At 39.7% G+C, this 25,253-nt stretch overlaps 1 protein-coding gene across 1 annotated transcript in view; it reads left to right on the forward strand.

The window, feature by feature from the left end:
• The window catches only part of Cdk4 (Cyclin-dependent kinase 4), a 624,877-nt gene that overhangs the window by 149,729 nt on the left and 449,895 nt on the right, over positions 1 to 25,253 (forward strand). The window contains exon 2 of the mRNA XM_067148010.2: positions 17,290 to 17,360. The gene's annotated coding sequence lies outside the window, so the exon portion shown is untranslated. The remainder of the gene's footprint in view (positions 1 to 17,289; positions 17,361 to 25,253) is intronic.

Here is a 25,253-nt window from a genome sequence, read left to right on the forward strand (position 1 = left end):
CTGAAGCACTGGTTCTCTAGATAAGGACGCAAAATGAAAATCCGAATTAAAAAGCCACTAAATATGAATCCTAAACCGACGGATTATTAAAAAAGATAGAAACACGGAATATAAATAGAATACGATAATGATGATTATGGAAATGGCTGAATAAATAAACTACAGCTCATAGCATTTCTGAAATATGGAGTAGCACGCTGAGCACTCTCAATTGTAAAACTGTAGCCTCCAAACGCTTTCCGTACAATGGTGCGCTCATTCTCATTCTCCCCGAAGGGAAGGGGTGGGCCACCTAGAAGGTAACGCCTTCTCTCTGGCCAGGAGATTTAGCGGGGTTTGGAGGTTTGTTGCAGTTGGAAGATGGGTAATGGGGGGGGGGGGGGATTATTTGGAGATGTGAAGATTTGGGCCTCTTGGCTAAGGGGTGTAGTCTGCTCTGTGCTTTTTATATGAATATACAGTTATTTTGGTTTTACAGTTGTGATTACAATGGTGCCGTCTCTCAGACCGGGAGATTTGTTACGGTGAAGGAGATGTGCTGTGAAGGTGAGGGGGTAGGCGGCAGTGGCCTATACTACGAACTGTCCCGGCATTCGCCTTAGTGCACGATAATGGAAAACCACGGAAAACCATTCTCAGGACAGTCGACGGGTGGGACCAGGCGTGAAGTCCGTCACTGTGCCCCAGGCCCGTCTCCCGAATGCAGAGGCGTAGAGCCACGGTAGAGCCGTGGCCAACTTTCCTCTGCTCGGTTGGCCGGTCAGAGTACAGAGCATATGGGACAACAACCCACCGACCGACCGAGGAGATTTGTGTATTAAAAAAAAAAAAAAATAGTAGAGGTAGTGGCAGTGGCGGTAGTGGTAGAAGTAGAGGTTGTTGGGTGGTAGGGGGAGGGGGTGGGGGGCTGTTGTTGCGGCGGTTCCTGCAATGGCGCTGTCGCATGTTGAGCTGGTGATGTGTCCATTAATTGAACAGCTTGGATGTGCGTCGGAGTCTCGAGTCTCTTCAGTCCTATAGTGGTTGCCACGGAGCCTCACTCCGTTATTTGTGATGAACTGGTGGCTCGGAGATGTGTAACAGTACCTCTCTGGATGGTTCCGTGCCTGTGAGGAGCCTGCCAGCACTGTATACGCCGTATTTGCGTAGCTCTCTTTCCATTTCGAGATTAGAAATTGAAGGAGGAATGTCATGGACTATGCAGGTATACATGTTGGTTTACCTGTTAACAAACGAACGACGACTTTACACGACTGATGACGAAGGTGGCTTCACGTGACCAGTAGCGGCGATTGGGAATTAGAAGTGCTGGGGCAAAAAGTGTACAAACAACAAAAAGTGCATCAAAACTACGAACTGGTAATTTTTTTTAATGCTCTCTGAGCGAATTGCGACAAGTCGGTAGTATTTTTTTTGAGATTTTCATTCACTTCTCTATGATAAAATTTTCACCAAAGGAACAATATTACACACGCATTACAATTAAATAGAAATACGGTGTGATTACACAATTCAATATCTTTTAGCATTTGACTTCACACTAAGGAAATAACAGACATTAAAGAGACCGCCAGACTGACGAATACGCACGGCAAGGGGGTGATTCATATCTCAGTCCCATGATCTTGGCAAAAGATACACAGTATATCCCTTCTCTCCTTCTTCACAGCACATAAGTGTGCACTACTTGCTGTGGCGCTATACAAATCGGTTGGCCGCCACGAACAACATTTTGTACCTTCCTATTTCCGCTAATAATTTTGTAAATAATTAAAGAAAAAATGGAAATAATTAGCTGATAAGACAGCAGAGCTTGTACAAATTGCTTGTTTTAATAATTCATATAATTCCTAGTCTCAGCCGGATAAAATGGAATAAAAAATCTAAAGCTTTCTTCACAAAATGGGGGGGGGGGGGGGAACTGCTGATTTTTTTTTTTTTTCGAAAACCGTTGATTACGAAGAAAATGCACATGACGTTTCTTGTAGAAATTGAATTTCAAGTCCACATGGTGGACTGAATTTTTTCAAAGCACCAACTGCTTTTTCGTTATTTTAGTTGATGTAGGGCGAAAATTGCCCCAATTTGGGACATACCCCTGTAAAATCCCCCACTAGTTGGAAACGGTGAAATATATTAAAATACAAAGTTTTTTTGTGTGTGACTTAGGATTTCAGGCTATATCCTTACCCGATTTTAGCTCAGTCTGTTAGTAGTTTTCGAGCTTACACAGAACATACATACATACATCTGCTTAATATTACAGATACAGTATATTTAGCCGTAAATCATATTGGTTGTTTGATATTGTAAGTATTATACTTTTTAGTATATTACTATTAAATATTATTATCATAATTTAGAATATTACCGAGCTCGATAGCTGCAGTCGCTTAAGTTAGGCCAGCATCAAGTATTCGGGAGATAGTGGGTTCGAACCCCACTGTCGGCAGCCCTGAAGATGGTTTTCCGTGGTTTCCCATTTTCACACCAGGCAAATGCTGGGACGGTACCTTATTAAGGCCACGGCCATTTCCTTCCCACTCCTAGCCCTTTCATGTCCTATCGTCGCCGTAAGACCTATCTGTGTCGGTGCGACGTAAAACATCTTGTAAAAAATTTAGAATATTATTGGTATTAATATAATGTAATGATGTAGGCCTAAACTAAGTGACACACTATAAGTGGCTTAAAGAAACCTTATAATGTACAATAAATAAATAAATAAATAAATAAATAAATAAATAAATAAATAAATAAATAAATAAACGCAGTGACACAACTGCATCTGATAGTGCTTCACCTTATTTATGTCATTCTTCTCCTCCCCGCTCTCCTCGTCTGACCACCTTGGTCAACTCCTAAAGTTTTCCAGTACTGGCAAAGATTACCTTATATTCCTTCCAAGGCCATTTCGTTACGGGTTATCCTCATTCTCTTCGAGGGTTATAGATTCTACCGCTCCCCCTATGGGTGAGGGGCAGTAGAATAACACCCACGGTATCCCCTGTCTGTCGCAAGATGAGACTAAAAGGAGCCCCAGAGGATCTTAACTTGGGGGCGTGGACTGGCGACCACGGGTCCCATAGCTGATTCCTGGCATAACTTCAACTTACTAGTGCCAGTGTCCTCACTTTAATCTATCCTATTGGATTGGTCAGTTCTTGTTCTTTTCCGACCCCGGCGGTATTATGCATGTAGGTCTAGAGAGTCTTTCATTTTCACGCCATTCGTGGCCCTAGTCTTTCTTTGGCCGATACCTTCATTCTTCGAAGTGTCGGATACATTCCATTTTTTCTTTATGATAAGTGTTAATAAAGGATGATTGCCTAGTTGTGTACTTCCTCTTAAAACTATAACCACCACCACATAGACTCTTCCTTTTCGTCTTATTGTTTAAAGCCCTGGCTCCTTTTATCTCTCGGATTGGTTCGGGAATCTGGACGGGAGAATACTCTACTTCCGCAACATTTTGCTTTCAGGCGCTGTGTCCAGTATGTGATAGCCGATAGGTCGTGAAGCCCAACAAGTGTGTGAAAGAAAGAGGGACGTAAAACCTGTCCAGTAACAACGGTATTGTGGTACATGTACTCGAAATGTTTTCGGCTGAACATTTTTTGAGTCCTGAAATACACGCACGACCAGAAGGAACGAGTATTCTTGATTAGTTAATACGCAATAATAGAGTGCACTTCTATTGTTTTTTCTTCTTCTTCTTCATCATTCGCATAACTCATGGCCGAGGATCGTGATCTCATGTTTACTTTACTATTCAGTAGAGTTCACCAGCAGTCGCCATTGTCTGTGGTCTTCTGTTTTCCGGATTGTCACTCGAAGAGGTGCGTGAGTTGGGTCTTTGATCTGGTCTATCCGTCTTCTGGGAGCTCTTCCACACGGCCTGATCTCATATACTTTTTCTTGGACAGCTAGTTTTTCAAGGCTATATTCTCTCTATACAACATGTCCAAAGAACTGCAGGATTGTCTATCTGAAAAGAGTTGTAAGTTGCTTCGGAATACCTCTTCGGTTATGGAGGAGTTGGGTCATTTCTCCGTCCAAAGTATTGTGAACGTCCTCCGCCAACATCGAGCGCTTTTTGTCCTTGGCCTTCACCGTTCATGATCCACAGCCATAGAAGAAAATTGAAAATACCAAGGCACAAACCAGACCTTTCTTTCTGGTTTTCCTGGTTGCTAGATCACGCCAGATCTTTCGGAACTTGCCCATAGCAACTTCCCCAGGAGCAGTTCTTTATCTAATCTCTAGGCTACTAGACGTCTAGTAAATTGGATCTTCTGTCTTCTTATTAACATCTCTCTTTCCTGCCGGTAACGAGTTTAAATTGTAGCATTTACTATAAACTGTCCTCAACGCTGCTTGTCACACAGACACGGGGGGGGGGGGGGGGCGACACGCAGACGAAGATTACACCCACGGTATCCTCTGCCTGTCGTAAGAGGTGACTAAAAGGGGTCACCAAGGGATGCTGAATTTTGAACCATGACCTTAGCTGTGATTACTACCATCACGCGAGGAACACCATGAGTCGCCTTGTTGTTTGCCTTTAGGACCACTATGTGAGGAATACCATGGATCTGTGGGTGGATCACTATGGGTTTATAGTACCCGTGTATAGTATCTGCCACTATGGCGGAGACTCCTTTCTCTCCAGGTACGGTTGGAACATCCCGAGGAGATAACAAGAGGCTATCCTCGTTGGAGTGTTTTAGCATCTGGTTGTGGACATCATGGGTCTGCGTTTCGATGTATACCGCGGGTCTTGGCGTTGCCTGTGATTAGTATACCACTATATGAGCGACGCCATGGGTCTGTACCCACTATGTGATGAGGAACACCACGGGATAGTACGAGTCCCTGTGATTAGTACCACTATGTGAGGAACATCATGGGTTTGCGTTGCCTATGAGTGGCGCCATTATGTGAGAAATAACATAGGTCTGCGGTACCTGTGCGTATTACATCACCTGTGAGTACGACCACAATGTGAGGAACACCCTGAGTCTACGTTACCTGTGATTAGCACCGCTAAATGAGAAATACCATGGTACTACTTTAGTAGCGATAATCCATTCATCCTTAATCATCAAGTTTTGAATTCTGGTCATTGGATAAATTCTGGAATTTTAAATTGTCATTACGTTTCGTCTCATTTCGTACCATTACGGATTAGGGGCCAGTGACCTAGATGTTAGATTTTTTTTTGCTTTACGTCGCACCGACACAGATAGGTCTTACGGCGACGATGGGACAGGAAGGGGCTAGGAGTCGGAAGGAAGCGGCCGTGGCCTTAATTAAGGTACAGCCCCAGCATTTGCCTGGTGGGAAAATCGGAAACCACGGAAAACCATTTTCAGGACTGCCGACAGTGGGGTTCGAACTTCCTATCTCCCGAATACTGGATACTGGCCGCACTTAAGCGACTGCAGCTATCGAGCTCGGTGTTTGACCCCTATAACAGCAAGCGTCATCACCACCACCACCACTGCTTGTCACTTTCGTAACACAGCAGAACAATGCAATGTTGCTGACAAGGTATGTGCTGGACAAAAGTTTATTAAAGTGGAATACAAAAGTTTTTAATTACTATATTAGTCTACATAGTACGGGACGAGGTATATAATTACTTCCATACAAGAAGTAAGCTCAGTTTTATGTTGGAAAACAGATATGTTGCAGCAGTAAGCGTAATTCCCGGTCGGTCTTCTTTTTTTTCTTTTTTTTTTTTCTTTCCGGGTGATTTTACGTCGCACTAGCTCATTGATGGCTAAGTGGTTAGCGTGCTGGCCTTTGGTCACAGGGGTCCCGGGTTCGATTTCCGGCAGGGTCGGGAATTTTAACCATAATTGGTTAATTCCCCTGGCACGGGGACTGAGTGTATGTGCCATCATCATCATTTCATCCTCATCTCGACGCGCAGGTCGCCTACGGGAGTCAAATCAAAAGGCCTGCACCAGGCCTCTCCGGAGGCCACACGGCATTTCATTTCATTGATAAATAATAATAATAATCGTATGGCCTCAGCTACCGTTTGCAGACATTTCGAATTCACGCCATCTGGCTGTCTGCTCGTCAATTTCGACGTTCCGGTTTACTCTGTCTGCCATCTAGCGGACCTAGAGTAAACCGGATCTCTCTTGGGCGTCTATGGCTGAGATTTAATTAATTTTGTCGGGTAAATACCAAATGTATCACCAGAGATCTTTTACATGTCGACATCGTACGACATGGAGTGTCGAATGGACTTTTTCCGCCCTTCAAAAATCCGACTACCTCTGCCGGGTTTGAACCCGCTATCTTGGGATCCGGAGGCCGACACTCTACCACGGATCCACAGAGGCAGCTATTTCATTGATGGTTATTAACGATGCAAGAATAGGGAGGACTAGGATCGGGAAGTTTGTGGTCGTGGCCTTATAAGGTACACTTTCAGCATTTGCGTAGTGTGAAAAAAAAAGGGGGAAAACCACGAGAAAACGTCTTCAGGATTGCGGACGGTAGGATTCGAACCCACCAACTCCCGAATGCAAACTCGTAGCTATATGACCCTAACCGCGCAGCCAACTCACTCTGATCCGTTTCCAGTGCACAGTGTTGCCAACCCAGGGGATTTTCCGCCAAATTTGGCGGATTTTAAAATGGAACAACGGGTATTTTTTCCATTTAGCGGACAGCGGATTTTTTGACGGATTTTCAAACTTCTTTGAGCGATTTTTAGCGGTAACGAAGAGAAAAAATAATATATAACTTACTACGGTATAATAGTCTACTTATTCCCGTTATATTGATCTTATGCTGCATACTACCACTGTTTTCTAGACCAGCTCTGACCCACAGCCTCAGTCAGAATTTGTTACAATCGTTACTGTACTCTTGATGAGCCGGGTACTGCCGTGTTTGATAACGTGTTCCTTTTGACATCAGGTTCTTTTTGGTACGTAAATATGTCGAAAGAAAGGGTTAAAAAGTAGTCAAATATTTCGTAAAGAGTGGTTAAATAATTAATCTCTAAAAGACTCGTTGGTTGATCTTCCAGTGATCCCAAACACGGACGGTGCATCCATTGGCAGTGCGATATGAATGCGAAATTGTTTGATATTATTTCTTTCCGCACTTATCAAAAACAGTGAAAACAGTAATGAAAATGAAAATAACTTACGGAAATTTTCAAATCTATTTCGAATGGGATTTCCTGCTGTGAACTGCCAGCATATATTTTGAAAAAGAATAGTACCATGTGGCTTCATATGAAACCGCAGGATTTCAACCCAGCACATGTGCATCAGAGCATATAGTGTGGGGAGGAGGAGATAATGAACTCCTGTTCTGAAACTGGTTGAGTGTTGAGTTAATCGTTTTTATTAAAACAGCTGGTATATGCTATTTTTCTTGTTTAGCGGGATTTAGCGGATTTTCAACTAAGATTTAGCGAAGAAAAGATGTATGGGTTGGCAACACTACCAGTGCAGTACAGATGCCCGGGAAATAAGACTCTTTCCCAAGATAATGTGACGTGCTTTTCTTAAACCAAGAAACTTTATACACCATTGAGTAAGTATATTTTAGCCATTTACGCCCCTCTTACGGATTCTGGTTGATTCATTCTTTAAAGATTTGTTATATTTTCATAGCACTAGAGCGCACATTAAAAGAAAAAAAAATATTTTTAAGCATAAAGCGATACAAACCCAAGTTCATATATTTCAAAATCTATCTACGATCAACAGGTTACAATGCAGAAGATGACGAAATGCGATAACAGGTATAACTTGAAAACAGTGTTCTCTCACCCATGGGTAACTAATGCAGATATCGAGCTCGAATTATTATTTTTATCATCGAATTATTATTATTATTATTATTATTATTATTATTATTATTATTATTATTAATGATTGTGTGTATAGCTATGAAGTGTTAAATCCATTTAGTATTAATATTATTATTATTTACGTAGTCGAATGATCGTATTATGTGTGAGGTTATGTCATGAAGCATGTGCTGTACATAGACATTTATATCAGTTCAATAATGTAAGAACCTTTATATAATTCATTCTTACCCGTATATATAATTTGTAATCCATACTTGTGAAACATACTGTAACTTTTGGAATGGTAATAGGCACGAGAACGATTGAGAAATTTCCATACATTAAAATCTTTGTATTAGGCACTCTAGAATTTTCTCGAAGGTATTGCTTGTAACATATCTTTCTGGAAGCCTAACCGGGATGCATATAAAGATACGATCTTGACGGTGAAGTTATTTGGAAGTTACTGTTAAGTGAGTTGTTGGAAGAGAGTTATGGTGTAGCAAAATTATACTCGTGACTTGTATGAAATGCAGTCGCCATATTAAAGTGTCAGTCAGTTTTTTAAATGGCGGTTTGTGATGTGTGTGTTTTGTTTGTGCCAACAGCGATTAAGTTTATGTGTGTGTTTAATTTGTAAATACAAGTATATAAAAATAATTGTACCAACTGACAGTATCTCGTGTGCGTCTTTGTGGAAACGTTAAAGATGTAAATCACAAAATTATGATGGGAGCATTTGGCGCGGAGCAGAATTATTCACTGCAGTGAACCAAAGCATAGCTAAGAAACAACCAAAATAACCAGTTCATAGCTCATTTTCAAACACTACTGCAATGCTGAGACAATAATGGAACATACGAAGGGAGTTCAGTATATAATGCAACATATTTCTTTTTCTAAAAGCAGGTTAGTTTTATTGAGGATCCAAATACACCATGTTATTTACCATTCCTTTTGCTACAATACCCTGTTTTTCAACGTAATCTCTGTTCAATGCTACGGCCTTTACGCCACCGTAATGTAAGGGCCTGTATGCCTGCATAGTACCACTCGACTGGTCGATGTCGGAGCCAACGTCGTGGTGCATCAATAACTTCCCCATCATCCACGTAGTGCTTTCCGCGGAGTGCAGCCTTCATTGGGCCAAACAGATGGAAGTCAGAAGATGCGAGAGATCGGGACTGTAGGGTGGATGAGGAAGCTCAGTCCACTGAAGTTTTGTGAGCTCGTGTCGGGTGCGCAGACTTGTGTGAGTGAGGTCGCGTTGTCGTGGAGAAGGCTCCACTGCCAGGTCTCCGTAGACATATCTGTGATGCCCTGGTTTTCCGCCAAAAGATACGCAATAACTGCTTTCTGTTTGTTGTGTACCTCCGTTACGGGCGCCATTTTGAAGACTAGTTATACCGCTGCCAGCTATCGGAAATTAATAAAACTACGAGACGAGGCGCGAATATTCAAAGATGTCCTAAACAGAATTCCAATTTTTTAAAAACCGAAATTGGCCGAGAAATAAAATGTATTGCATTATATATTGAACGCCCCTGTGTCGCGGAACGGAATAATTCACTGCAGAGAACCACACAGAATAATTAGAAAACAACAAAAATGTTCAGTTATAACAATCACTTTTGCAATGCTACGAAAATAACCGAACAGCGCCCCTAAATGAAAACAAACCGTTACTTGGCCTTATGGCTGTTGATGCCAATCGCTGGGAAGGGGTTCATTTCCTTCCATGTTCACGTCACAGGCTTTGTCTGCTCACTTGAACTGGAGCTCGTGGAATCACCAAGTGATGCTGATGATGATTGTTGTTTAAAGGGGCCTAACATCTAAGGTCATCGGCCCTCACCAAGTGATACTTGCCGCAGTGTATATGAACCCATCTCTTTCCCCGCGCTGGAGTCAACATGGCTTGCCACTTTTCCCAAATCCTCGGCTATCACATTATTGACAGCTCTGACAATTAGGCCTTCCACTTCCCTCAGTGTGGAAGTCGTTGCCCGGGTTCTTCGCTAGTTCTTCCTCACATTATCTCGGGGTCCGGAGTTTGACATCCTTAATTATTCCCAACAAAGCCCCCTTTGTTATGCGTTTGATCGACCTCGATACTATGCCACTCAAGCCAGGCAGTCATGTCCTACTTGTGGTTATTAGGCGCCTTGTTCACTTGCACAGTATGGTAAGAAGCATTGCTAGCTAGAATGTTGGGAAGCATTTATTTCTCGAACCATTCTAAAAGTCTTTCATGAATCGTTTCTTCGTGATAATCTCCTGTCGTCTTGGCTATAAAAGAAAAAAAAAAAAAAAAGTCCCATTAGCGAACCCAGTGGCTGTCCCCTCATGTACCACTATAAATGGGACCCTCTTTCCAGAGGGATCAGGCATGGTGCCCTACGAAGGGTTACAGTATCCCCACGTTAGCAGAGTTTCCGACAATTTATTGTTATACTGTACTTGAAACATAGCATGTGAAGCACTTTGTAGAGGGAGTTAGCTGTGTAGCTATATGTGAATAAATCACACTCCTTCAGTGATACAATTCATTTATTCACTGTAGGGCGTTGCCCTGTAAGGCAGTATCGGTAAATATGGCAACGATAGCATCATCTGGGAAAAAGTCAAGATCATTGACTGGGGCGCCGGTTTCCAGGAGTGGATAAATGATCATCCACTTCCTCGGGGGGAAAGAACATTTGTATAGCTCATTCCATGTTAAGAAAACAGTACTGTTCTAATGGACCTACAAGGAGTCCAGGCAATCATGTCCTACTTGTAGTTATTAGGCGCCTTGTTCACTTGCACAGTATGGTAAGAAGTATTGCTTGGTAGAATGTTGGGAAGCTTTTATTCCTCGTGATTAGGGAATTATTGTAATGTTCTTTATATTGTATTATGAAAGAAAGAAAATAGATGAGGCATGTTTTTGTCCGTGAATTAATAAAATTACTTAACATTCTCTATTTAATAAGTACATTCGCAGGGGGAAACAAAATGGCGAGAACAGCCATCGCTTTCTTGCCTTCCTTCATTTTACTTCTGAGTTGCTCTAGTACGCTCCATGTTACGCGTAATCCGTTACGCTGTGAATCGCGGGCAGCTTATCACTATTGAAAATAAGTCATCTATTTATTTATGTGTGTGTTCTAATATTCTTGTACGGTACAGCAGTTGTTACTGAAGAATTTGATGCTGTGGTGTGCAGCGATGCATCTCGGCATGACTTGTACTGATACATAAATTCGCTATGATGTTTATCTTGGATTGATTTTGTTATTTAGCTTTTGTTTCTTAAGCGCATTTTATTTTTGCTACATTTTTACGATTTTTTCACAAGCACATTTAATTGTTGCCATTCTTTTCTTGGGTAGATATGACGGTACAGTATCACCCGGCGTTGCCTGGGCAAATTTATTAAATGCAATTAACCGCATCCCCTACCCCACGCCTATAAAAATCATCTGTTGTCTATTATCTCCCAGTTTGCCTTGAACTTCAGTACTGAGGGGTTTTATATGTGCAGTAGTTTATCCATGTTCCTGTGAAAACCTAATTAAGCCCACTCCCGCCCTACAACCCCTGAACCCGAGATTTCCAAATATATATGCAGCTTACTTTCTTCCTTATTTTATTTTGAACTTATATACTGAGTTTCACCAATATATATGCCACGGTTTTCCTGTGATGCTGTTGAGCAGATCCGTTTGATATGGTAACCTTGTTGTCATAAGAGCAATACTGTTTTCTTAACATGGAATGAGCTATAGTCACCCTCCAGACCGTGCTTTTACTAATGCCGTGAGCAGCCGTAATACGCTGCTGTGCCCGACTGAAAGGAATTATTAGTTCGCAAGTTTCTTAATGCCCACCTCACCTCCCCTAAAAATATGTCACGGGCTGTTACAATCATTTCATGCCCCACTCTTCGGAGAGGCACACCATGACCAGATCCAGATGATTCACAGGGTGGGGGTATCCTGGGCCCTCCTCTACGGGAAATCATTTTCACATTATTCACACTAAATCCACAATTGAAACACACAATCCTATTCTATCCTATCACAAACTAAACTATTGTCGCGGCCACCAAATTAGGCGGGTGAGGAAAACTGCGCTGTCGTCAGATATGGGAACGGCTAAGCGACAGATGGTCGAGAGTTGCTTACCTCTGAGCACGGATTGGCAACGCTCATCGTGCAGTGCTGTCAAACTGAAGCCCATCCGCTCCAGGTCACCTTACCCGAGTCATTCCCTGTCAAGCAGCTGTTGAGCTCGCATCGTAAGTGCAGTTAAAGATGGATAGTGAATGTGAATTGATTTGGGCTCAAGTCAAGATAGAAGTGGCAGAGGGGATCAAGACATTCAAACTAAAGGACGTAGAAAAACTCACGTCAGAAGCCATCGACCGTGTGACTGCTGCAAATTGGGAAAAGTGCTTCAATCGCGCGGAAAATCTTCAAACAGACGATTGGGCCAAGGAAATAGTAAGGGACGAAAAAATGGAGCCATTCAGCATCAGTGTAAAAGACGACTCGACAGATAGTGAGATGAGTGATCACAGTGACTAAGACTGCCTTGAAGCCAGAAACCGATTCTTACTTCATTGTAAATTAATGTAAACCTATCCTTTAAAGTAGTTCTTTTCCTATATTACTCGGTACAATATACAGTATTCAAATATTTATAATGTAATAAAACTGATACGGATTAATATGTAATCCGAAAGTATTTACGGGGCCCTGCAGCATGTGCTGGTGCGCGCGCCCCGAACTGCCTCAGCTAGCGACATTCACATAATCGCTTTCCGGGCCATTTTCCAGGAAAATTACAAGACTCACGGAAATATGTTTCAGATAAAAAATATAAGTCAGGCGATTTTTTACATTTTTCCCGCAGACAAAATTTGATTGGCTGAAGAAATAAAAACTTGGCCGCTTACTGAAATTTTCAATACATGATTCTACGGATTTAAACTTACTCATTCAAGATTTTATTTTTCATAATTATTTAAAGTGGTTTATATGGAAAATAGTTATACCACTGGAATCAGCAGTCTTTTCTGAAGCTTGTAGTATAATTTGTCTCGAAACATTGTATGAAGTAACATCAGGAGCTTGAGAGAGAACAACTTGCCTCGCGCTCCGAAATGATGTGTTCAGTTAGACATTTCTTCGGCAGTTGCTACATAACCTTGGCAACAGCGTAATTTCTCTGACCCGCCTAATTTCGTGGCCGCGACAATAGGCTAAAAGCATAGCGTTGCTAAATTTTCTTCAACTGATGACTATGAACAAACTAATACTAAAGTAATTATGAATAGTAAAAACAATAACTGCGCATGTGGAATGAAATAAACATTTCTGACGCAAACTGACAATACAGATGCGCATACACAATGATAAAATAATGTAACACAAAACGAGTACAGAACATAACTTGCCGGGAAAGAGCACCAAGTGACAATGAGAGAAAAAAACCCACTCCGTTTAGTGCCGTAAACATGTCAACATTGCCCCTTTTACCATAACAAGATGCCATTGTTTGGCAATGCTACGAGTAGCGCTGTCATACTCAAACTCCCGAGAGAAAAGCTATAATTAGCTCAGTACTGTGATGGAAGAAGTCGAAATTAAATGCCCTGCTAGACGCATGGACATCTTAATTTTGGCATACTTAAAGGTACTCAGAAATAGGCTCATTATAGACCCAACGATTAGATTTGAAATCGGCCGTAATCAATCTGTAAATCTGAAAAGAAACGTTGATATGTGAGCCAACATTTGATTACCTCAAACGAAAGTGCAATCTGAAACACCGTGAAGTCGACTGATTACTGATAGGGTTTCGTAGTGTCATGGCTATCTCATTTTATTGCTTGAAAATAATTAGGACTGTTTTTAAGAGGTAAAATAGTTCCAAAGGCTCTGAAAAAAGTCAGATTTTTCTGTTTCTTATACGTCGTGCCGATAAAGACAGGTCTTGTGACGGCGATGGAATAGGAAGGAGACGATGGTGGTGTGAAAATGGGAAAGCACAGAAAATCATCTCCAGGGCTGTCGACAGTGAGGTTCCAACCCACTATCTTTTGAATGCAAGCTGACTTAAGACGCGTAACCAACCTGCTCGGTCATGTCGAATTTTAATTTACCGTACAGTACAGCCTACTCAAATGAATTAATTCAATATTTGACATTGCACAACTATACTAATTGTAATGAACTCTTATACAGTATATTGTTTTTTTGAGACAACATTCTTTTGTGCTATCATATTATCACTCAGTGTCTCGGTTACCAAAATATACCTACTCTTCAATAACACCCACGGTATCCCCTGTCTGTCGTAAGATGCGATTAAAAGGGGCCACAGGGGCTCTTTTCTTGGGAGCCTGGGTTGGCGACCATGGGGGTCCTTAGCTGAGTCCTGACATTACTTCTACTTACTTGTGCCAGGCTCCTCACTTTCATCTATCCTATCCGATCTCCCTTGGTCAACTCTTGTTCTTTTCCGACCCCGACGATAATTCATTTTCACACCATTCGTGGCTATTCTATTTCTTTGACCGATATACTCTATTTATTTTTCGAAGTGTTGGACCCGTTCAATTTTTTACCTCTGATTAGTGTTAACATATAATGGTTGCCCAGTTGTACTTCTTCTTAAAACAATAGTTATCACCATCGTCTTCAGTGTTAACCTGCGGCTGTCGATTTTATTGTATGTTAACTGTACTGTTAGTCTTCACGGTAGCCTGCATTTGATGAGGGAACATAAATAAGCCTTTCTCGAGGGTATTCTCGTATGCAATATCTTCATCGGGAGACAGGTAATCAGTAAATATAAAATTAGGAATAGATTAATCAGGAATTGAAATAAGGTTCTATCTCATACATTTCTTGGAACGAATGAGGAAAATTTTCACGTTTCTGGGATTTGAAATAAGATACTATCTCACAGTTTCCCGTTGTGGTTATGGAAAACCTTAAACGATTTAGCAATGTACGTTTTTTTGATGACCTCTGTAAACCAGGATAAATTTAGCATGATAACATATCATTCGTTGACAGTGAAAGCTTGATGCAAGAATTTTGTAATCTGTTTGTACGAAGAATCCTGGTAGCTTGGATAATCTGATACATAATTTTCTCTCGGATATTGTAATATATACAGTAGGCTATATCGGCTTGGATAATGGCAACTGGTGTTGGGTGCATCTGTACATATTTTTTTCTTTCTGATATTTCAATGTACCGGTATGCAATATTTTCCTTGAATACTTACATTTTAATGTGTTAAGATATGTGTTCTTTACTTTTGCTAGAAGAATGTACTTTTGATCTGCTTGAAATTCGACTCAGACGCTTTGATTGAATGGTCACCGTAGTGGCCTTCTGTTCATAGGGCCCCGATTCGATTACCGGCCTGGTCGGGGATTTTAGCCGCGTTTGGATATTTCCTCTAACTTGGGGGATGGGTGTTTGTGATTGTCTTAATACACGTCTTTATTTACATATACAACAAACTACTCTCGTTCAAGAGCTGCTCGATTTCTGTTGGGGTGCACTACCTAACATGTTGCCACAGCTGCTTTTTTCACAAAACGGGACCAAAATAATTGCAAATTTCACTAGTGCATACACCTCATCTACGACAGCTTATTAGACTTTACACTTTTTTTTTTTTTTTTTTTTTTTGCTAGTTGGTTTACGTCGCGCCGACACAGATAGGTCTTATGGCGACGATGGGACAGGGTAGGGCTAGGAGTGGGAAGGAAGCGGCCGTGGCCTTAATTAAGGTACAGCCTGGTGTGAAAATGGGAAACCACGGAAAACCATTTTCAGGGCTGCCGACAGTGGGGTTCGAACCTACTATCTCCCGAATACTGGATACTGGCCGCACTTAAGCGACTGCAGCTATCGAGCTCGGTTTATACACATTTAAGTACGCATGACTTCTGACTTCAGTGTCGCAAGCCTCTTCATCAACATAAACAACAAAGGAACTCTGCACGTCTTTTTTATTGAAATCAAAGATACAGTACATTATTTTTTATTGAGAAATGGCTAATGGATCATTCAGTTACGCAATTTCTTATAAGGTTTGATGTGACTCTTTTCAACAAATTGGATTGAAGACAGTCTTTGCCGGATTACAGAATCTCCAGGCGTAGCAAATCCTAATCCAAGGATCAAACAGTAACCGACAAGTTAACTTTTCTTTTAATTTTCTGCTTATTATATGAACAGTCACGCCTTAAGTTCGCGGAGAAAATAGAGAGGGGAGAATAGATTAAACTAAGGTGCAATAAGGCTTATAACCTGACTTCCCTCTGGACGAGCAAGACAATGGGCATAAGTCTCAAGAAGTAAACTTAGGAGCATATATCGGCAGTAGAAACGACACCTTCGAAGATTGAGAACAATTCCGTTCCATTTAATGGCAGCACTGTGTTCTAAATTGTTTGCATCTGTTAACGAAGACCTCTGATTCTGAGATCGGTACTTTTAGAGATCTTAAATCAGCACTATGTGAACACCAGGTTCAATAATAATAATAATAATAATAATAATAATAATAATAATAATAATAATGTTACCTTTCTGCGTCCCACTAACTACTTTTGACGGTTTTAGGAGGCGCCGAGGTACCAGAATTTTGTCCTGCAGGAGTTCTTTTACGTGCCAGTAAATCTACCGACACGAGGCTGATGTATTTGAGATACCACCGGACTGAGCCAAGATCGAATCTGCCGAGTGTCGTTCATTGATTATGCTGTATTCCTGTACAAGCTTTTATGTATGACTACTATTTTTTCGTGAATGCTGGTCAGTATTTACTTATCACATGTCAAACTAATTAATTTCGTTTCCTACGCATAATCTAATGAAATGAATTTAATTACATATGTTTACTTAGGCGCTATCGTTTGTATGCACAAAATAAATTCTTTTGCTTCCTCACCATAATCTAATGCACTGAATAAAACGAGACATTAGGCACACTAAAACTGTTAAAAGTTCAAATTTGTTTTGATACACGTCCCTTCCCCAGTTCCATTGCGAGCCGTGCAAGGAGCTGCTAGGCTGTGCCTTCCGTCAGAGCGCACACTCTGCTCCTTTTCCTGCCTGAGTTGGAACGCTGCTCATTGAGCCGAATTGTACCCGCCTTTGTTCTAAACTTTGGTTATTTGAAATATTGAGCTGAAAATACTCTCATTTTGTACCGATTTCCAGTTGATTTTGTGGTGCTCTTGGACTTCAGATTGTAGTCTTAATTCTTTCTTACAGCTGACATTTGCAATTTTTCAAAATGTATTTGTGTTCAATATAATGTACAGCCTATCTGTTTAATACTATTTTGAGATTGTTCTTGGAAAACTCATACTTGGCGTTCAGTTCAGAATGGCTTAAAACTGTACACTGTGCATATAATGCTTTCTTTCTTTCTTTTGATAGGTTACTGCTGATCTTGCGACAAAAAATCGAAAATGGATTACTCGAGAAATGGAACAATAGCTAATAATCAAGTAAGTTTATATATCCTATTTTGCATGTATGACTTCATCTTGTCCATAAATGTGGTGCCGCAGTGCACAATAAATAAATAAATTATTAAATAAATAAATAAATAAATAAATAAATAAATAAATAGTTCAGAACCAAGGGCGTCTCTTCGTGGGGATGGGGTGGGAGGGAGGTAGGCGGCGGCACGTCCCCCTCTATATTTTCAAGTAGGCCCTACATCATCTTCTTTAATTTTATTCTAATTTTATTTTATTTTACTAACGACGCCCTCAGAGTAGCATATCATTTATTAAAATTTTAATCATTACATTGCTTTGCTTCATAATATTCAAGCTGTAAAACAACAACATAATGTTCACACGTTATTTTTACCCTCCTTCATTATTCGAAAATTAAAAAAAAGTCCTTGGGCAAAAAGACATGTTTAATTCTAACGAGGTCCACTATGTTATAATCCTTATTTTTGTTCATTCTCAGTATACCTTGTTTGGTCGATAGCTGAGGCCAACAATGAGCTTTCAACTCACGGTTGAACTGGGACATTGAGGCAATTCCTTTACTGTAACATTCTCTGTGCAAAGTGACGATAGCAATAGAAGTACGCAGTCTGGCTTTGGAAGGAATATTAACGAGAATATGGATAAGAACGTTGATAGAATATCTCCCAATTACAACGTATTTGTTAATGATGATGATGATAATAATAATAATAATAACAGTAATAATAAATCTTTATCTAGATGGGAAACCTCTAGACTAAATTCAGCAAAATTAATCAATTGAATAAGTTCAAGAACTTAGGAGAAGTAATTCAGTCATCAGGCTTGAATCGTGAAGCAAATAAGGAGATGATATCTAAATTATAGAAGACCTATAGACTCTCCTGGAACAGATATAACAAAACAAAAAAAATCAATATCCAAGAACGCCATAGTAAGATACTACAACTCCGTTTTCAAACCTGAAGCACTACGCGCCTAGGAAACCTTGATCATTGGAGGCAGATCACTTATAAAAGACATAGAGAAACAGGAGAGGAAAATATTGGGGAAAATCTTTGGTCCAATCTACTCAGAGGGAATCTGGATGAGACGAAAGTTTCGGGAGCTGTATCAGCATTCTGAGGAGGTGACAAACACCATCCGGAAAAGGTGATTAAAGTTTTTCTCAGCATGAACAATGACAGGCTCACCTAAAGGATTTTCAACCTTGCTCTTTCGATGAAATAGGAAAAGACCTTCAGGAAATTGGCATCCCACGGGAAATTATTCAATATAGACTCCAATTCATAAAAAACAGTCGAGAACCATAATTTTACTGAGAAAATGAATATCAGGACCAATAAACTATGGACTGAAAAACGGAGGAAAATTTTTAGTGTTCAGAGTTTGGGGGAAGAAAAAATCAAAATCAGCTAAATATGTTCTGTCGCGATCCACAGATGGGCATACTTCTGTATAATAATAATAATAATAATAATAATAATAATAATAATAATAATAATGATAATGATAATGATAATGATAATGATGATAATGATGATGAAATAGTCCGATTCATTGACTGAATGGTCAGCGTTGAGGTCTTCGGCTCAGAGGTTCCCGCGTTCGATTCCCGGCCGGGCCGGGTATTTTAATCGCGTCTGATTAATTCTTCTGACCCGGGGACTGGGTGTTTGTGTTTGTTCGAACACTCCCCTCTTCATATTCAGTCAACATACTACACTACCAACCACCACACAAACACGCAATAGTGATTACATCTCTCCATATAGGGTTGGCGTCAGGAAGGGCATCGGCCGTAAAACAGGGTCAAATCCATATGTGCGACACAGTTCGCACCCGCGACCCCACAGGTGTGGGAAAAGCCGCATTAGAATAATAATAATAATAATGAAATAACCTTCGTAAATCAATAAAAAATTGACGTGACCTGATGTAAAATACCGCAGAGGTTCTAGCATTTAAATCGCTTCCTTTGCTACTTTCCCGTCAGTTTTCATTCTAGAGACGCCCACGCTCAGAATTAATCTCTCCACGCTAGATATATGTAGCCTTAATATTATTTCATTTTCGTTTCGTATGATGATCATTTAACAGTGACAGTATCAGCATACAATTTTGTTCCCTGCAAGTTTGTTCGTAGTTTTAAGTGTTTATTTTTATTATTTAAGTTGGAATATCATTTCGTTTCACTAGTAATTACAACATACACTCGAAACAGTTTATTGCGACGTCACTTTTAAAGACGTATTGGATATAACGGCGGGACCTAATGGTCCCATGAACATCCTATATCAACACTGTATTTAAAAAATCGGTTAGTACGACATATCGTATAAAACCGCGTATTTGGATCACGTTTTAGGAAAAATGCGTCAGCTATAACGTCCAATGTTGATTTTTGTTTAAGTATTTGAAGATTGCTGGCAACAATGTAACGCCTATTATTATATGTTACAAATCAATCTCTATGTTAAATAGACAGTGCAAGCATCGCTGTAAAGATGTCGCAAAATGAAAGTGTTTAATATTGAAAAAAGTCACACATAGTATGGCGATTAGAAAATGGGTAAACAAATGTGAGCATCGCGAAGGACTTGCGTGTATCGCGCAGTATGATCTCTATACAGTTTGGAAGGACAGAGATAATACAGTCTCTTCTCGAAGAAAAATTCTTTAAAATTCAAGCGTGTCAGAATATCTGAGCACGTGAGATATTGGGGATTCTTTATTTAGATGGTTTAAGTAGCAAAGAACAAATCAGTCACTACTGATCTGCAGTTAGGGCAGTCGCTCAGGTGGTAAATTCCGTATCTGTTGTTTACCTAGTCTTTTTTTTTTCTAAATAAATAATGTGCCGATAATGGACCTATTTTTCAAGCGAAAGCCAGTGAAATTATTTACAGCTCCACTCCACAAATACTGTACTGTAACTACAGTACTTACTTCAGTTGCGTATATTGAAGTGTTAACGTAAATCTGTTAATTAACCACGCAAGGGTGCATTCTAAAACTTACAAATATGACATTTTTTAGCAACAAAACAAAAAAACAAGTTTGTGTGACTATCGGCCATAACGACCTTTTGATTGGCAGTCCCTTCGGAGTAGTTATAACCGATTTCGACTGTATTGGGTACCGTACGGTTTAACAAAATCATATTTTTGTTTATTTATTTATTTATGTATTTAGTTGATTTATTGTTCAACAGGCATTTCTGCCCACTTACAGAACATTCCCATTTCTTATTTTATAAAGAATTTACATTAAAAATTAAAATATAAACCTAATATTATACTTACGAACTATGGACAGTGGTAAGTGTGTGTTTCAACTTATTATTTTAATTTCCCCTCAAAGAAGCGCATAGTGGTTATTGAGGGCGCAGATGAAATGAAACTGTATACAGTAGAACCCCGTTTAACCGAACTTCGCTTAACCGAAACCCGGTTTAACCGAAATGCTCTGGCAAAATTGCATTCTAATATTTTGTTTTTACCATCTGGTTCTTAGCCGTCGATATTAGTAATTCTCTTACTATATGTGCTGAGAGCTACTAAGCAAACCCTATTTTTATGTTATGACTTATGCCAGAATGCACGTGTAGCATAAAACAATAGTTCGTTCCATGATACATTTTTTCTTGAACAAGCAGGAATTATTATTATTTTTATTATTATTATTATTAATATTATTATTACTGTATTATTCGTCATGAAGATTATGCAGACGACTCCGACCTTGACAGTAGCAGTTCTGAGAATCGAGTTACAGCCGACGATGGTTTTAATGCATTGGAGGTAAGATTGATTTCGAATTTTTATTCAAATACAGTACCACACGCTTTAAATACAGTACTGTAATAACATTACTGTATACAGTATTCAGTTCAGTAGTAACAAAAAAAAAAGTTTCATTCTTTCAAATTGCTTTGCGCTTTGTTGAACAAAGCAATGCATCTACACCAGCTGATGTATTGTTGATTAAACGGTGGCGCGATATAGCTGCAGGACAATCAATCAATCAGTGAATCAATCAATCAATCACTACTGATCTGCATTTAGGGCAGTCGTCCAGGTGGCAGATTCCCTATCTGTTGTTTTCCTAGCCTTTTCCTAAATGATTTCAAAGAAATTGGAAATTTATTGAACATCTCCCTTGGTAAGTTATTCCAATCCCTAACTCCCCTTCCTATAAATGAATATTTGCTCCAGTTTGTCCTCTTGAATTCCAACTTTATCTTCATATTGTGATCTTTCCTACTTTTATAAACGCCACTCAAACTTATTCGCCATCTCTCCGCTGACAGCTCGGAACGTACCACTTAGTCGAGCAGCCCTCCTTCTTTCTCTCAATTCTACCCAGCCCAAACTTTGCAACATTTTTGTAACGCTACTTTTTTGTCGGAAATCACCCATAACAAATCGAGTTTATTTTCTTTGGATTTTTTCCAGTTCTTGAATCAGGTAATCCTGGTGAGGGTCCCATACACTGGAACCATACTCTAGTTGGGGTCTTACCAGAGACTTATATGCACTCTCCTTTACATCCTTACTACAACCCCTAAACACCCTCATAACCATGTGCAGAGATCTGTACCCTTCATTTACAATCCCATTTATGTGATTACCCCAATGAAGATCTTTCCTTATATTAACACCTAGATACTTACAATGATCCCCAAAAGGAACTTTCACCCAATCAACGCAGTAATTAAAACTGAGAGGACTTTTCCTATTTGTGAAACTCACAACCTGACTTTTAACCCCGTTTATCAACATACCATTACCTGCTGTCCATCTCACAACATTTTCGAGGTCACGTTGCAGTTGCTCACAATCTTGTAACTTATTTATTACTCTATAGAGAATAACATCATCCGCAAAAAGCCTTACATCTGATTCCACTCCATTACTCATATCATTTATATATATAAGACAACATAAAGGTCTGATAATACTGCCTTGAGGAATTCCCCTCTTAATTATTACAGGGTCAGATAAAGCTTCACTTGGTCTAATTCTCTGAGATCTATTTTCTATAAATATAGCAACCCATTCAGTCACTCTTTTGTCTAGTCCAATTGCACTCATTTTAGCCAGTAGTCTCCCATGATCCACCCTATCAAATGCTTTAGACAGGTCAATCGCGATACAGTCCATTTGACCTCCTGAATCCAAGAAATGTGCTATATCTTTCTGCAATCCTACAAGTTGAGCTTCAGTGGAATAACCTTTCCTAAAACCGAACTGCCTTCTATCGAACCAGTTATTAATTTCATAAACATGTCTAATATAATCAGGTCAAACTTACTGGCCTGTAATTTTCAGCTTTATGTCTATCACCCTTTCCTTTATACACAGGGGCTACTATAGCAACTCTCCATTCATCTGGTATAGCTCCTCCGATCAAACAATAATCAAATAAGTTCTTCAGATATGGTACTATATCCCATCCCATTGTCTTTAGTATCCCCAGAAATCTTACCAATTCCAGCCGCTTTTCTAGTTTTCAAATTTTGTATCTTATTGCAAATGTCATTGTTATCATATGTAAATTTTAATTCTTCTTTGGCCTTAGTCTCCTCCTATATCTGGAGATTATCCTTGTAACCAACAATCTTTACATACTGTTGACTGAATACTTCTGCCTTTTGAAGATCCTCACATACACACTCCCCTTGTTCATTAATTATTCCTGGAACGTCCTTCTTGGAACCTGTTTCTGCCTTAAAATACCTATACATACCCTTCCATTTTTTACTAAAATTTGTGTGACTGCCAATTATGCTTGCCATCATGTTATCCTTAGCTGCCTTCTTTGCTAGATTCAATTTTCTAATAAGTTTCTTCAATTTCTCCTTACTTCCACAGCCATTTCTAACACACTTTCTTTCCAGTCTGCACCTCCTTCTTAGTCTCTTTATTTCTCTATTATAATAAGATGGGTCTTTACCATTCCTTACCTCCCTTAAAGGTACAAACCTGTTTTCGCATTCCTCAACAATTTCTATAAACCCATCCCAGAGTCTGTTTACATTTTTATTTACCGTTTTCCATCGATCATAGTTACTTTTTAGAAACTGCCTTATGCCTGCTTTATCAGCCATATGGTACTGCCTAATAGTCCAATTTTTAAGACCTTCCTTTCTATCACATTTATTTTTAACTACGACAAAAACAGCTTCATGATCACTAATGCCATCTATTACTTCAGTTTCTCTATAGAGCTCATCTGGTTTTATCAGCACCACATCCGGGATATTTTTCCCTCTGGTTGGTTCCATCACTTTCTGAATCAGCTGTCCTTCCCATATTAACTTATTTGCCATTTGTTGGTCATGCTTTCTGTCGTTCGCATTTCCTTCCGAATTGACATCTGGTAAATTCAGATCTCCCGCTACAATCACATTTCTTTCCTTGTCGTTTCTTACATAACTGATTATCAAATAATTCTGAATCCGCTGCACCAAGAAAATTCAGAAGAAATTCACTGTTTTATACAATGAGTGACATTATGCAAATAATTTAATGTTAATATACAGTATGCACCTTTACTTAACAGAGTTTATGCATTTTTATTTCAACATTTCTCTTCTGAAAATATTTACCAATGGTCATTCGAAAAAACGCATCAACCGTAGTGGCTCCGCCACCTTTATTTCGGATAAACGGAATTCTACTGTATTAGGAATATAAAACACGTCCCAAGCCTTACGTATGAATTTCCGCCACTACATTCAGTTATTTAGGAAGAGATCAGAAAACCATGTTCTACGGTTCTAATACCTGTTCGAGTTGATCTGCGTCGCACACGTGGGCTTGCTCGTGTCTTACGGCCAGGTGCCCTTTCTGATGTGAAGGAAAGTATTCACCATTAAGTGTTCCTGTGGTGGTTGATAGTGTGATGTGATGTGATGTGATGTGATGTGATGTGATGTGATGTGATGTGATGTGATGTGTTGTGTGTATATGAAGATATGTGTATCGATACGAACACAGATAGAGGAGTTACCGAGACACGGTTAAAATCCTCGTCCGGGCCGGAACTCGAATGCCGGAACCTCTGAAGTGAAGGCCGCGACGCTGACCATTCAACCAAAGAACCGGACCTCGCGCAGATGTAATATTTTAATTTAAGTTTTTTTTAACTGCATGTACTACTGAAGGTAGGTTGTTCTGACATCTTGAGGCTAACGGTACTCACTACTCGTGTTGAAGGAAGTAGACCTTAAATTCCTCATAATCAGATCTTCAGTATGCGGCTCTTCATTGAGGTATTCAGAATAAACTGTTCTATGCTGAATTATGTTCATAAGAGTGTTCTCCGTCATGACTTTGGTCGAGATGAACCCATCCACTCTGTAACTGTTGCACCATAAGATTATATAGTGCATATTACATATGGAGTTACCTTTAGCGCACGTTATACACTTAGGCCTATTTAGTTTGTGATGGTTTCCTTGTCTTTCAATAATTTTGAAGCGCATAATGCAGTAAACGCAATTGTTGATGTAGAATCCTACGTCGCAATATTTGGAATATCTTTAAAGTCATCGTTAGTTTCTGAATTGGAGAACGGTTCAATTAGTCCAGAAGTCAGATGGTTGAAAGATTAAACATGTTACTCGTACAAATATATCCTTAGCTACTTGCCATTATGATGGACTGAGAATATATTTTAGTGCTAGAGACTTAGAGAAGACGCCTGGTTTATTGCGTTTATAATGACGAACCGTTTCGTGAACAGCAATGCATGTCATTTTATATATACAAATTTATGAATATCTCAGTTCTAAACATTATCAAGAAAATAACTCTCCTAAGAATATTTCTGTTCTACATTCTGCAGCAGCAACCAAAGTCATGTATGAAATACCCAAGCTCCAGTATG

This window comes from Anabrus simplex, chromosome 5, assembly GCF_040414725.1.
Source record: "Anabrus simplex isolate iqAnaSimp1 chromosome 5, ASM4041472v1, whole genome shotgun sequence".
In the NCBI taxonomy this organism is placed as follows: domain Eukaryota; kingdom Metazoa; phylum Arthropoda; class Insecta; order Orthoptera; family Tettigoniidae; genus Anabrus; species Anabrus simplex.